We start from the raw sequence: 15,384 nt of genomic DNA, 5'->3' as shown, positions 1-15,384 counted from the left end.
TACTTTGGTTCCACTTCAACCCCTCGTATGGATTCCTTGGTTTCTAGTTTGGGTTGCACAAGAGCTCTCTGACCGAGAATTCTAAATGCCCTTTGCAGATTCCACAACTCCATGGTTACCATGGCAATTAAAGTGATATAGTGTTGTGTTTGAAAGCACTCTTGGTCACTCAATATATGGAAATTATTGCCATGTGTGAGGGTACAGACCATCTGCTGTTATTCTTGCACCAAGCAAAATAGTTTTGTTTTATTCAAGCTGGGTTTCTGAGTTAGTTGCTTCTTCATAATCTCTCTGCTATTGCTAGAGACACCTGCTCGGACCCCTGGCCTTTGACCTGTGGGGTCCCACAAGGTTCCATTCTGTCCCCTATGCTCTTTAACATCTACATGGAACTGCTGGGAGAGGTCATCTGGAGTTTTGGAGTTCGGTGCCATCTCTATGCAGATGATGCCCAACCCTACTACTCCTTTCCACCTAATTCCCTCTGGTGCTGGACAAGTGCCTGGCCGCTGTGACAGTCTGAATGAGGACAAATAAGCTGAGGATCAATCCTGACAAGACAGAGGTCTTCCAGGTCAATCATAAGTCAGATCGAGGTATAGAGTGGCAACCTGTGCTTGACGGGGTTGCACTCCCCCTGAAGTCACAGGTCTGCAGCTTGGGTGTCCTCCTAGATTCATCGCTAACGCTTGAAGCACAGGCATCGGTGGTGGCTGGGAGGGCCTTCACACAATTGAAGCTTGTGCGCCAGCTGCAACCGTACCTTGTGAAGCCGGATTTGGCCATGATGGTCCATGCCTTAGTTTCAAATGTTCTGCAGTTGATGGTGGTGGTGATGGAAGGGTTAATGTGAGTATTCATTCTAGAGAGTTTGGTAATCTGTAAGTGGGAGTTCATGGGTGAAAGCAATTAGGGGTGGAGGTGTGCAGGAGATGGGTTGCTGCTGGGTATTACTGGTTTTAAGGAGCTAACCTTGAGATTGATCTTTGGGAGAAAAGTATCTGTTGTATTTTGGTGGTGGATGCTGCTGGTTTTTCCCCCGAGTCTGTTGGATTTTTTGGTATCCTGACCTGTCTCCTGTAATCTTGGAATTATGGAACCTTGAACCTTTGGACTGGCTTTTGACTATGGTATAGACTCCTGATCCCTGGACTTTGTTTATTAAACTCTTGGCATTTGACCACTGGACTGGACCCTTTTGGCTACGGAGTTGTTTTTGCTATCAGTTTTTGTTTATTCTGTGGCTGGGTGCTGTCTTTATGTTTAATGCTTTGGTCTATTAAAACAGCCAGCAAGTAAGTGCTGTTTTAATTAAACTGTTTGATAAAACTGGGAGTTTGGTTCATCTCTACCTAAATAAGGTAGAGCCCTGGCAACGTGACACTTAGTTACCTCTAGATTGGACTATTGCAATATGCTCTACGTGGGGCTGCTCTTGACGAAGGCCCAGAAATCCCAACTGGTCCAACAAGCAGCAGCCAGATTTCTAACACAAATTACAGGGAGTTGTCAAACCCCCTGTTTAAGGAGCTCCATTGGCTGCCGTTTATTTTCCGGTCCCAATTCAAGATGCAGGTTTTTACCTACAAAGCCCTGATTGGTTTGGGACCCACCTACCTGCATGACCGCTATTCTGTCTATGAACCCACATGATCTCTTCGATCTTCCGGAAAGGCCCTTCTCTCACTCCTGCCCCAATCACAAGCATGACTTGTGGGGACGAGGGAGAGGGCCTTCTTTGTAGTGGCTCCTCGGCTCTGGAATTCACTCCCCAGAGATATTAGGCAAGCCCCCACTCGGACAGTCTTTAGGAGGAGCCTGAAAACTTGGCTGTTCCAGTGTGCCTTCAATGATTGATTGTTCAATAATCCCTGACCAAACTCTGCATAAAATGTCCTCAGAAGCACTTTATTTTACCAGTTGTGCAATTAAACCCTGCCTTATCCGCCAGATCCCCTGTCCTGATACATTACATTGTCCTCTCACCCAGTGTTTTAAAGTTTTAATCTTTGCAATTAGCCCCTCCCGCTGTGATTATTTTCAGTCTTTTATATTGTTGCACTGTTTATTTATATTGGTTTTGTATCTTATGTTATTTTATTTTCTTATTTTCTGTTGTGATCTTATGTTATTTTGTTTTACTGTATTGCTAGGTGTGGCCTCATGTAAGCCACCCCGAGTCCCCTTGGGGAGATGGTCACAGAGTATAAATAAAGATTATTGTTGTTATTATTATTATTATTATTACTACTACTACTACTACTACTATTACTATTAGATAAACAGTTGCACTATATTGTTGAAGGCGTTCATGGCCGGAATCACTGGTTTTTTCGGGTTATATGGCCATGTTCTAGAGGCATTCTCTCCTGGCGTTTTTCCTTCATCTATGGCAAGCATCCTCAGAGGTAGTGAGATCTGTTGGAACTAGGAAAAAGAGTTTATATATCTGTGGAATGACCAGGGTCGGACAAAGGATTCTTGTCTGCTGGAGCTAGGTGTGAATGTTTCAACTGACCACCTTGATTAGCATTTGATGGCCTGGAAGTGCCTGGAGCAATCTTTTGTTGAGAGGTGATTAGATGTCCCTGATTGTTTTCCCTCTGCTGTTTTGCTGTTTAAATTTTAGAGTTTTTTAATATTGGTAGCCAGATTTTGTTCATTTTCATGGTTTCCTCCTTTCTGTTGAAATTGTCCACATGCTTGTGGATTTCAATGGCTTCTCTGTGTAGTCTGATATGGTGGTTGTGAGAGTGGTCCAGCATTTCTGTGTTCTCAAATAATATGCTGTGTCCAGGTTGGTTCTTCAGGTGCTCTGCTAGGGCTGACTTCTCTGGTTGGAGTAGTCTGCAGTACCTTTCATGTTCCTTGATTTGTGTTTGGGCAATGCTGCGTTTGGTGGTCCCTATGTAGACTTGTCCACAGTTGCACCTTTGTCAGTATAGCTCACAATCATCTGTGTTTTGCTGTTTAAAAATAGGGCGAAAACTGGACACATTTTGCTGGAAGGTTGTTTTTGGCTTTCATGCCAGATGCAGCAACTCCAGTGGATGCCTTCTTTCATCAGGAGAGAAAATTGAGAACTACGGGGCATCAAAGCAGTAAGACCACATGGAAGCAAATGGCTAGATGAGACTAAATGTCCATTTAGCCAGTCTTCTGTTTCCAATAGTGTGCAGCCTAGGAAACAAAACTACAGGATCAAAATTGCTTGTTTCTACTATTTCATGTTTTCAAAAAGCCAACAGCAATGCTAAGTCAGCAAGAATGACCTGGAGTTCTTGGGAAGGAAGCAGTGCTTTGCCAAAGCAATATTATCGATAATAGCCTGCTTGCTTTATTTTCTAAAAACTGGCCAGAACAATTGGCAACCAGGTCAGTTCTTACGTATCTACAGCTTCCTACCTCTTCATCTGCACACTGCCAGCCAGGATTCCATGCCAAATTGTGACAAAACCGTAACATGTTGGAAACAAATTGATTGAAGTCAAAAGGTGTGATGGTTCTGCTTATTTGACATCATATTGGTATATTTTATCCAGGCCATTTTAAGAAAGATACAGATATTCAAAAGAAGAATGCAGACATTCTTCTCAGTCGATCCACGACAATGTGAGACCCGAGTTTGTATCCCTGAATTACTATAAAACTCACTGAGTAACCAGAGTTCTGGCCAATTTACTGTTACTTCCCCCTGATTATGATAATGACAACAACATCTGAAGGAAGATGTTGACTCTAAGCTAGAATGTGTCCAGAGGAGGGCAACTAAAATGATCAAGGGTCTCGAGAACAAGCCCTATGAGGAGCGCCTTAAAGAGCTGGGCATGTTTAGCCTGCAGAAGAGAAGGCTGAGAAGAGACATGATGAGGACCATGTATAAATACATGAGGGAAACTCATAGGGAGGAGGGAGCAATGTTGTTTTCTGCAGCCCTGAAGACTAGAACACAGAAAAATGGCTTCAAATTACAGGAAAGGAGATTCAACTTGAACATTAGGAAGAACTTCCTAATTGTTTGAGAGAGCTGTTCAGCAGTGGAACTCTCTGCCCTGGAGTATGGTGGAGGCTCCTTCTTTGGAGGCCTTTAAATAGAGGTTGGATGGCCATCTGTCGGGGCTATTTGAATGTGATTTTCCTGTTTCTTGGCAGGGGGTTGGACTGGATGGCCATGAGGTCTCTTCCAACTCAATGATTCTATGATTCTATTCTTCATGGCATTTTCTGTTATTCATTATTCTATTATTCTTGGCAGGGAGTTGGACTGGATGGCCCATGAGGTGTCTTCCAACTCTATGATATGGTTAAACCACTGAACTGCTGAACTTGCTAACCAAAAAGTCAGCAGTTTGAATCATAGAATCAAAGAGTTGGAAGAGACCTCATGGGCCATCCAGTCCAACCCCCTGCCAAGACGCAGGAATATTGCATTTAAATCACCCCTGACAGATGGCTAATCCGGGGAATGGGGTGAGCTCTCACAGTTAGTTCCAGCTTCTGCCAGTCTAGCCGATCTAGCAGTTTTAAAGAATGCAAATGTGAGTAGATTAATAGGTGCTGCTTCTGTGGAAAGGTAAAGGTGCTCCATGCAGTCATGCTGGCCACGTGACCTTGGAGGTGTCTATGGACAACGCCGGCTCTTTGGCTTAGAAATGGAGATGAGCACCACCCCCCAGAGTCAGGCATGACTAGACTTAATATCAGAGTAAAGCTTTACCTAACCTATGATTCTAACAGCTGCTTGAGAAAGTTTTGGATGACAAGTCCCAGAATTCCCAGTTGGAATGATCATTGGCTAGACATTCTGGATGCCATAGTACAAACCTTCTATGCTGATGACCATGCTGGCTTGGGATTCAAGGGGTCATCTGTCCCACTTCCGTAGGGATTTGAAGACTTGGATGTTTAAACAAGCCTTTGAGAATGTCTAACCCCAATGATCTGTAATTAATGACACAGCTCTGCACTTTCATCCCATGTCCTTGTTTCTTAACTACAATTTGCACTATCCCATTCCCTTGTCTTGTTTACAGTTTGGCCATGTCTTACAGCACTTGTCACCATAGATTACTGGGTGTTATTCCGAGTTTTAAATTGTTGTTTTATATGCTACTAGCTGTCCCCTGCCATGCATTGCTGTGGCCCAGTCTGGTAATCTGGAAAATAAAGTAATGAGAAAGTGTTGGTTTCTAATATATGTAATGTCTTTATGCTTGTAGGCAAACAGTATTTCTTGTTTCTTTGTCAGTGTTGATGTGGAGATTGTCTTGTTTGCCTACTCTGGAACATGCAACATATCATTGTCCTTCTTTAGAGGTCCCTTTCAAATCTTTGATACTGTATCTGTCATATGCATATATGTGTGTGTGTGAATGGCTGGGTGGCCCTTTGTCAGGAGGGCTTTCATTATGTTTTTTTGCCCTGGTGAAGGGAGTTGGACTGGATGACCTTAAGGCAGCATTTCTCAACCTGGGAAGTCAAGACCCCCAGTAACTATAAATGAACTATAAATCCCAGCAACTACAACTCCCAAATGTCATGGTCTATTTCCCCCAAACTCCACCAGTGTTCACATTTGGGCATATTGAGTACTCGTGCCAAGTTTGATCCAGATCCATCATTGTTTGAGTCACAGTGCTCTCTAGATATAGGTGAACTACAACTCCAAAACTCAAGGTCAATGCCCACCAAACCCTTCTAGTGTTTTCTGTTGGTCAGGGGAGTCCTGTGTGCCAAATTTGGTTCAATTCCATCATTGGTGGAGTTCAGAATGCTCTTTAATTATAGGTGAGCTATAAATCCCACCAACTACAACTCCCAAATGACAAAATCATAATTTTTTGAGTGATGGTCACTCCTTGTGTTGTGAGACATTTTGTTGCCAAATTTGGTGTGATTTCGTTCTTTGTTTCTTTTGTTTTTAAGGTACTCATTATGCACAGAGCATTTATATCTATATAGATAGGTTTTCTACTTTTTATTGTACTGTGTGTTTATATCATGCATTGTTTTAGGCACTTTGTGTCATATGTAAGCCACCCCGAGTCCCTTTGGCGAGTTGGATGCAGGATACAAATATAAAATTATTATGATTATGATTATTATGATGATGATTATTATTATATAGATGTCTAAGCTATCATGATCACTTGGAAAAATGATATTTTGGGCTAGAGCTCCCAGAATTCCCAGCCAGTGACCATTTTGCAAAAGTAACTTTGATAAGAAGCAGATAGATAGGTAGATAGATGGACAGGTAGATAGATAGAGCAAACAAGCAGACCTACAAGATTGGAAAATGTGCTGTGTTTAAATGCTAATGGCCCCATGCTATTTGGCTAGGCAACAAATATAAATGACCCTCTCCATCCCAAGATGGCATGCTTAATGCTGGCAGTTATTGAATAAGAGATACTAAAAGTCCATTTTAAGAAGACAGATTGCTCTCCTAAAGCGAATGCAGAACGAACAAAGGTTATTTATTCCACTCACCTGCAGGCTTCAGTCTGTCAAGAGGTTACTGCATCCTCATTTCCCACACTTTACGGAGACAGCTAGAAATCCATCCATTCTGCCCCTATATCATCAATTCTGACAGTCTCAAAGAAATAAAAGGATATTGGTGTGTTCAAATAGCTCTGATGAATTACAGTGTGATAACTTTTTAGAAAACTTCATCCTGAAAGACATGGAAAAATGTAGTCTGACTTCAGGTTACACAGGGCTGTATCTGTAAGCCTGGGAGTCCACAAGGGTCCTGAAAATCAAATAGGAGAAGATTTTGCCACATTCTTTCTTTTGAGGTTCTTCTCGTAGGTTCTTGCATCTCTTGAGGTTTGTGAATAGGACTGAATGGCCTTTATAGGCTCTTCCAACCCAATTATTCTATGAAAGAATGTGAACATACTAAAGAAATGCCACTGGAATTCTCAATCTTGAGATTCAGACACATTATTTGTATTTGGTTGACTTCTGTGGCCTATGTAGAGAGGTCTCTGGCTTTATTCTCCTGAATTACTAGCATTCATCAATAACTATTTGTACCTTATGGTGTTGACATTAGGGAGGGAGAAAGTGTGTTCTTGCTACTATAGAAACTAGGCCATGGAGCTATGGATTCAAATTGCAGAAAAGAAATTCCACCTGAAAATTAGGAAAATATTCCTGATGGTAAGAGCAATTTGGCAGTGGAATATGCTGCCTCAAAAGGCAATGGAGTCTCCTTCTCTGAAAGTGTTTATTTACTTGCTTAAGCAATCTCTCGAGATCCGAATATGATAGCCTTCCAAATGTAGTGTCTTGGTGGTGGATGCATAGGTGACTGTGGAGCCTATTCTTGACCCGCATGTTCTTCCACAATGAGGGCATCAGTTTCCAGGTGGAAAGCAATTCCAGTAAGAGTGGGCTTGATGCACCTTCTTCTTGGCACATTTCTCCCTTTCGCCCTCCCTTCATGCCTGTTCAAATTCCATAGCACTGCTGGGCACAGCTGACCTCCAATGAGCGCACTCAAGGGCCAGGGCTTCCCAGTTTTTGCCACATTTTTAAGGTTAGCATTAAGCCCATCTTTAAATCTCTTTTCCTGTCCACCAACATTCCATTTTTTGTTCTTGAGTTGGGAGTAGAGTAACTGCTTTGGGAGACAATGATTGGGCATTCAGACAATGTAGCCAGTCCAGTGAAGTTGATGGCAAAGGAGCATCACTTCAATGCTGGTGGTCTTTGCTTCTTCCAGAATGCTAGAAGGTAATGGAGTCTCACTTCTCTGAAAGTGTTTCCTTACTCATTTAGGTGATGCCTCATTGTCTGAGTATGATGACCTTCCAAATGTAGTGTCTTGGTGGTGGAAGTGTAGGTGACTGTGGAGCCCTATTCTTAACCCACATGTTCTTCCACAGTGAGGGCATCAGTTTCCAGGTGGAAAGTAGTTCTGATCAGGGTTGGCTTGATGCACCTTCCTCTTGGCACATTTCTCCTTTTCACCCTCCATTCATGCCTCTTCAAATTTCACAGCACTGTTGGTCACAGCCAGGCATGTAGCCAGGGGGGGTGCTCGGGGGGCTTCAGCCCCCCCCCCCCCGAAATTCTCATGGTGGTTCGCGAAAAGGCCTTAATTGTGCATTATTTAAACTGTTATGTTTATTAATATCATGATTTGATCACCATTCTCAATATATCCCATATGCATGGGGGTATTGGGGTAATGATACAAAAGGTTTGCTAGGCTGGACCCTCTTTTACTCAGACTCAGCCCCCCCCCCCGAAACTCAGCCCCCCCCCCCGAAACCCCCCCTGAAAATTTTTTAGCCCCCCCCCCCCCCCCGAAACGAAATCCTGGCTACGGGCCTGGTCACAGCTAATCTCCAGTTAGAACACTAAAGAGCCAGGTATCCCAGTTCTCAGTGTCTATGCCACCATTTTTAAGGTTGGCTTTAAGCCTATCTTTAAATCTCTTTCCCTGTCCATCAACATTCCAGTACAGTGGAGTTGATGGCATAAAAGCATCACTTCAGTACTGGTGGTCTTTGCTTCTTCCAGGATGCTGGAAGGTAATAGTCTCCTTCTCTGAAAGTGTTTAAGCAGAGGCTGGGTGGCCATCTGCAGAGAGTGCTTTGTGTTGGCACAGAGTAGGACTGGATGACCCTTATGGTTTCTCCCATTTCTGTGATTCAATGATTCTATGAAATGGCTTGGGAGCAGGCTATCTGGACAATCATTTCCCATAAGTATTTTCCTAATAGCTGCAACAGGTATTGTTCTTTGGGTCCTTTTGGAAGTGAGGGTGGAGATGGGCTCTTCAGCAGTGACCCTGTTCTTCATCCTTGGTTCGTACCATAAAAGAAGGGTTGCTTCAAAGTTAATGGACCTATCTCATGGATAGAATTGCCAGCTAAGCTTGAAGCTAGAGCTTCAGCTAGGAATTTCAGCACCATGGCCAGTTCTATGATTCCTTCATGAGAACTGAAACAATGACCTTACGCAAACCAGGCATTTATGGACAGAGTTATGCCTCAATAATAGATGGCAATTGCCCAAACAAGCAAACACCCATGTATTTATTTCTTACCCCTCCAAATAGAGCAACTAACCTGCCTAATCCCATTCTAGAGATTGCCAATACAAGGGAGTAGATGTGTCCAATGGAGACACACTTCCGTCAGCAACCTACATTAAAATAAAATTGTCCATTTCCACACAATGTTCTCTTTTAAGAAAACAGTTTAAAACACAGAGAAAGAAAGCAGACATCCCTAATTTTAGGAGCCACCTCCCCCACTACTTTTAATCACATTTCTCTTCTATGCCAATTACATCCAAATTGATCATTTGGCAGCCTTCAAAAAACACAAGGAAATAGTTCTGTTTTTCTGAAGGCTCAGCCAGCATGCATATTGTGTGTGTGTGTTCTGTGTGCATGTGTGTCTTATTTGAAAATGATAATCTCTTCCCTAAATAAGGGTTGGGAATCTAAATATACCTTTATTTTGAACCACCGCTGACAACCAGCAGCTGTTGTTGATTTCTTCTTGTTTAATAGCTGTACCTTGCAGTGAGACTCTAACGAAGACATGATTATTTTCACTCATGATTCCATTTTCAGTTCTAATTTCCCATCCTACAGGGTGGCACAGGGCAGATCCTGGCACCACGTTGCTTTCAAATTTAAAACAATATAAGAAATAATGACGGGGCAGAAAGAGCTATTTAATATGTTCTTGCTCTGCGTCATATTACTGTCTGTTCTATACTAAGACACAAAGTGGCCCATCATTTCCCCTCTGGTAGCCAAACTGGCTGCTAAGATTGCAAGTGAAACGAAGCTACTAAAAACAATATGGAAGATATCGTCATGCTGAGGACACTCCCAGGTTTGTAAAGTACTACAAATTATAAAACAAAAGAGCTGAGGAATGAGGCAAAGGAAAGCAAAAGCAAAGTCTGAGCATGCTCAGCAGTTAAAGAATACTATATAATTACTAGCAGTCCCTTGCCACGCGTTGCTGTGGCCCAGTCTGGTGATCTGGAAAATAAAGGAATGAGAAAGTGTTGGTTTCTAATATATTTAATTTCTTTATGCTTGTGGGTAAATAGTATTTCTTGTTTCTTTGTCAGTGTTGAAGTGGAGATTGTCTGATTTACCTATTCTGGAACATGCAACATACAATTGTTCTTCTTTAGGGGTCCCTTTCAAATCTATGATACTATATCTGTCTGTGTATGAATAATATATATCTATTAGGCCTGGGCAACCACGGAAAAATTTGTTTCTAAAATCGATTCGTTTTTTGGGGTTTTTTGCATTTCGATATTTAAAAGAATTCCGAAATTTTTCTTTTAAAAAGTTCGATATTTACGAAATTTCGTAAATGTTAAAAAAATTACGAAACATTAACAAAACAAATACGAAACAATAACGAATCGATTCGTTAATGGCGGACGCGACCACGCAATACGCTAAAAAACCTCCAAATGGGACAGGGGGAACTTCTGAAGCTTCCCTCTCCCTCTGTTGTTGACTGTTGGTGTGATATTATAATTTTTTTTCACTAATTAAACAAAAAACAACTATAAAACTTGCCCCAGACATGCGGAAATAATAACGAAACAACCTCAAACCGATAACGAAACGAATACATAACGAATCCGAAGCATTTACGAAACGAATTTAAAAATTCGTTTCATTTTTAAGTTGCTCCAGAATGGTTCGTTATTGCTTCGTTATAAAAAAATAATGAATTTTTAACGAATTACGAATTAACGAAACGAAACCGCCCAGCCCTAATATCTATATATCTCTATGGCTGGATGGCTCTTTGTCGGGAGGGCTTTGATTATGTTTTCTTGCCTTGGTGAAAGGAGTTGGACTGGATGGCCTTAAGCACTTTCTGTTGGCCATGGGGGTTCTGTGTGGGAAGTTTGCCCAATTCCATCATTGGTGGGGTTCAAAATGCTCTTTGATTGTAGATGAACTCTAAATCCCAGTAACTCCCAAATGTCAAGGTCTATTTCCTCCAAACTCCATCTGTATTCATATTTGAGCATATGGAATATTTGTGTCAAGTTTGGTCCAGATCCATCATTGTTTGAGTCCAAAGTGCTCTCTGGATGTAGGTGAACTACAACTCTCAAACTCAAGGTCAATGCCCACCAAAACCTTCTAGTGTTCTCTGTTGGTCTTGGAAGTCCTGTGTGCCAAGTTTGGTTCAATTCCATCACTAGTGGAGTTCGGAATGCCCTTTGATTGTAGGTGAACTATAAATCCCAGCAACTACAACTCCCAAATGACAAAATAATAATTTTTGAGTGATGGTCACTCCTTGTGTTCTGAGATGTTTTGTTGCCAAATTTGGTGTGATTTCGTTCATTGGTTCTTTTATTTTTAAGGTACTCACTATGCACAGAGCATTTTTATATATATAGATTGATAAAAATGGGGGAAAGAGGCAAACTGGACAGAGAAAATGGAATGAAATACCCTATGCAAGTGCATAGGTGGCTGAACTGAATACACAACAGAAACACTTCACATATTTATGTATACCAATGGAATTTTGGTCTACATAATGGACAACAAGTTAAACATGAACCAACAATGTGATGCAGCAGCAAAAAAAAAGCCAATGGGATTTTGGCCTGCATAATAGGAGTATAGTGTCTAGATCCAGGGAAGTCATGCCACCCCTCTATTCTGCCTTGGTTAGATCAGACCTGGAATCACACTGAGTCCAATTTTTGGGCATCGCAATTCAAGAGAGATATTGACAAGCTGAAATGTTGTCCAGAGGAGGGCAACTCAAATGAGCAAGGGTCTGGAGAGCAAGCCCTATGAGGAGTAGCTTAAAGAGCTGGACATGTTTAACCTGCAGACGAGAAAGCTGAGAGGAGGCATGATGGTCATGTTTGAATATGTGAGGGGAAGTCATAGGGAGGAAGGAGAAAGCTTCCTTCCTACTGCCCTGGAGTCTAGGACGTGGAACAATGGCTTCAAATTACACTTTAACATTAGGAAGAACTTCCTGACTTGAAGAGCTGTTCAGCAGTGGAACTCTCTGCTGCGGAGTGTGGTGGAGGCTCCTTCTTTGGGGGCTTTTAAGCAGAGGCTGGATGGCCATCTGATGGGGGTGCTTTGAATGCTTTTTGGCAGGGGGTTGGACTGGATGTCCCACGTGGTCTCTTCCAACTCTATGATTCTATGATAATGTTTTGTGAAATGCTTACTTTTTGACAGATGTTATATTACACAGACTAATTTTCTCTTGATGTCTAGGGTACTCCCATCAATTGTACTGAAATACCCCTGAAGATCTTCTTTTTCAAACATTAAAAATCCAATTTTAGCATTCTCAGTGTGTCCAATATAAGGTTGGGGAGAATATTAGAAATTTTAGATATATTAGAAATTATTCAAAAAATAATCGGAGCATGTGTTTCTAAGAGTCAAAAGACCCTAAGAAGGAGAATCCAAGACTGGTAAAAAAAATCTTCATCGTTCAAGGCTTATTCTTTTTGAAAATCACACTATTTTGTTTTCAGAAAATTCAGCACAAAATTTGCATTTTGTATTTTTGCATGGTTTCTGCACATAAAATATTTATGTGTAGATATACTATAATGCTGGAAATTTATACATAGGTTATAAATATGTCCTTGATAGTTTCTGTGCAGAAATATAATTTTTTTTTCTGTGGAGCCCATTCTGCACAGGAAATGCAGTTTCGTGCACAGAAAAATTCACTTTCTCACTAGTTTTTTTGCATAAAATGCATTTCAAACTACAAAAGGAGATGGGGAAAAGATACAGGCTTCTCTATATTCTCATAGAGAAATGCAGGGTTATCTAAATGGAATGAACGTAATATGAACAAGGCATCTTAGAGCAGGGAGCAGATGGTGGCTATGAAGGATTTTATTGACCATAAAGTTGTGTAGAGCAGACCTTTAAAAGAGGAAATGAAAGGAAGACAATCTGTTCTGACAGCCAAGGTGAAATTAAACAGATGAACTGTATCTTGCAGTTTTATTTATTTTGGATGGGTTATGTCCAGTTTTTGCAGTGGTTGAAATATGGCACAAACATAAATGTTTTTAGGTGATAAAATATGGGATTATTTTGCTAAGACATAATAATTATGCCATTCGGTTTTTTGAGAAAGTAGGTCTTGTTCATATAAGAATATTTATGGGTTATTTATAACAACAACAACAACAACAACACTTTATTTATATTCTGCTCTATCTCTCTGAGATGATTTCTACACAGATAGGCAAACATCCAATGCCTTTAATACAGTGAAATAACAATGACACACAAATGCACTGAACAAAGGTAAAGGCTTCCCCTTTCATCTCCGGCTTCTGGAGGCATTGCTCAACTCTGGCCATGGGGAGATGGTCTTGTTTCATTTCCAAGCCATAGACACCTCCTGATCGTGTTGCCGGCATGGCTGCATGGGTGCCCTTATTACCTTTCCGCCGAAGCAGTATCTATCGATCTACTCACATTTGCATGTATTCAAACTGCTAAGTTGCAAGAGCTAGGGCTGACAGCAGGAGCTCACCCTGACCCATGACTTTGAACTGCAAGCCTTTCGGTCAGCAAATTCAACAGTTGCAATGGTTTAACCCATTGCACTACCATGACCCTTTATACAAAAAGAGAAGGTTGGATACATTTTACAAGTTGTCATATATATATATATATATATATATATATATATATATATATATATATCAAAGGGAGTGGGTTCCTCCCTCTGTAACTCCCTCCCTTTGGAAGTAAGAATGGTTTCCTCACTCCTCTCCTTCAAGAAGCAATTAAAAACACACTTCTGTACACTGGCCTTCGGAGAGGAGGATTATTAGCTTTTATCAACTTCTTATAATTCAATTCTGCCTGATGAGACTGACCGAGAACATGTTGCCCTAACTCATTGCACAGACATATTTTTATTGTTCATTTTTCATGTTGATCCTATTAATTCACTGTGTTACTTATGGAACTTATTACTTATTTTAATTATTGCTGTGTCATTTGTGAATTTTTAATTGCTTGTTTTAATTGTTTTTTACTGTTGTTTATCTCTATTTTGCTTTGGTATTTTTAAGCCGCCCTTTGGGGAGAGAGGGCAGGTTATAAGTAAAGTTATTATTATTATTATTATTATTATTATTATTATTATTGTGGGTGTGTGGTGTGTACTAAATATAGGAGACTAGAAGATATTTGGGTTGGAGAAGCAATATGAAGATACTAGCTGTACCTGCCACGCGGTGCTGTGGCCAACCTTCGCTCTTTCTCTCTTTCTTTCCCTCCTTCCTTCATTCCCTCTTTCCTTCCTTCCTTCCTTCCTTCCTTCCCATCTTTCCTTCTCTTCTTCCTTCCTTCTCTATCTCTTTCTTTCCCCTTTTTCTTTCTCTTCTGCTGTCTCTCTTTCCTTTTCCTCTCTTTCCTTCTTTCCTTCCCTCCTTCCCTCCCTTTCACCACATCTTCCCCCCTTCATTTGCTCCTTCTTTCTTTCCTTCTTTCCCTTTTTCTTTCCCTCCCTCTTTCTCTCCTTTCTTCCTTCTCTACCTCTTTCCTTCCTCTCTTTGCTTCCATGCTTCCTTCTCCCTTTCCTTCTTTCTTTCCCTCCCTCTTTCTTTTCTTTCTTTCTTTCTTTCTTTTCTCCCCTTCCCTCCCTCTTTCTTCCTTTTTTCTGTATTGCCATTTAGCTTTTTGTCATTTAGCTTTTTGGGGTTTTTTAAGTCCCTTCTGCTGTCTTTTTCAGTGTTTTTATGAGTGAAGGACATACATTGGGTTGTTAGGTGTATTGTGTCCAAATTTGGTATTAATTCCCCCAGTGGTTTTTGAGTTCTGTTAATCCCACAAACGAACATTACATTTTTATTTATATAGATTGTTTGTAAGATGATATGTAAGGCTGTCATGTTATAGAAAAAGAAGTACTTATTTTTGAAATACATTCTCCCAATTTTTTTAGATGTGGAGCTCTTGATGGTATTCTCTTTTTGTACTAAACAAGGGAATAGTATCTTAATTGTAGGTTTTGATTTAAAAAATCACAGATTTGGTTATACCACCATTGCAGTAATAGTGGAAAAGATACTTGCATTATGTATAGCAAGGTGTAAAGGCATTGTTAGGAAATCAATAAGAGAATAAAAGAACCATGAAAATGAACAAAATCTGGCTACCAGTATTAAAAAAACTCTAAAATTATAACAGTAAATAAAGAACTACACTCAAGCACAGGGGAACTCCAGACAAGAAACAATCAGGGACAGCTAAACACTCCTCAACAAAGGATTTCCCCAGGCACTAAGAAGCCACACCTAACAACTGTCAAGCTATCAAATTCTAATTAAGGTGGCCAGTTGGAA

At 40.8% G+C, this 15,384-nt stretch overlaps 1 protein-coding gene across 24 annotated transcripts in view; it reads left to right on the top strand.

Annotated features, from left to right (window-relative positions):
* Window positions 1-15,384, top strand: part of DLG2 (discs large MAGUK scaffold protein 2) — a 1,355,349-nt gene that overhangs the window by 1,268,768 nt on the left and 71,197 nt on the right. The window lies entirely within an intron of this gene.

Source organism: Anolis sagrei, chromosome 3 (genome assembly GCF_037176765.1).
Source record: "Anolis sagrei isolate rAnoSag1 chromosome 3, rAnoSag1.mat, whole genome shotgun sequence".
In the NCBI taxonomy this organism is placed as follows: Eukaryota; Metazoa; Chordata; class Lepidosauria; order Squamata; family Dactyloidae; genus Anolis; species Anolis sagrei.
Note: the sequence above shows the minus strand (reverse complement) of the source record. Positions and strands in the feature narration are given on the sequence as shown.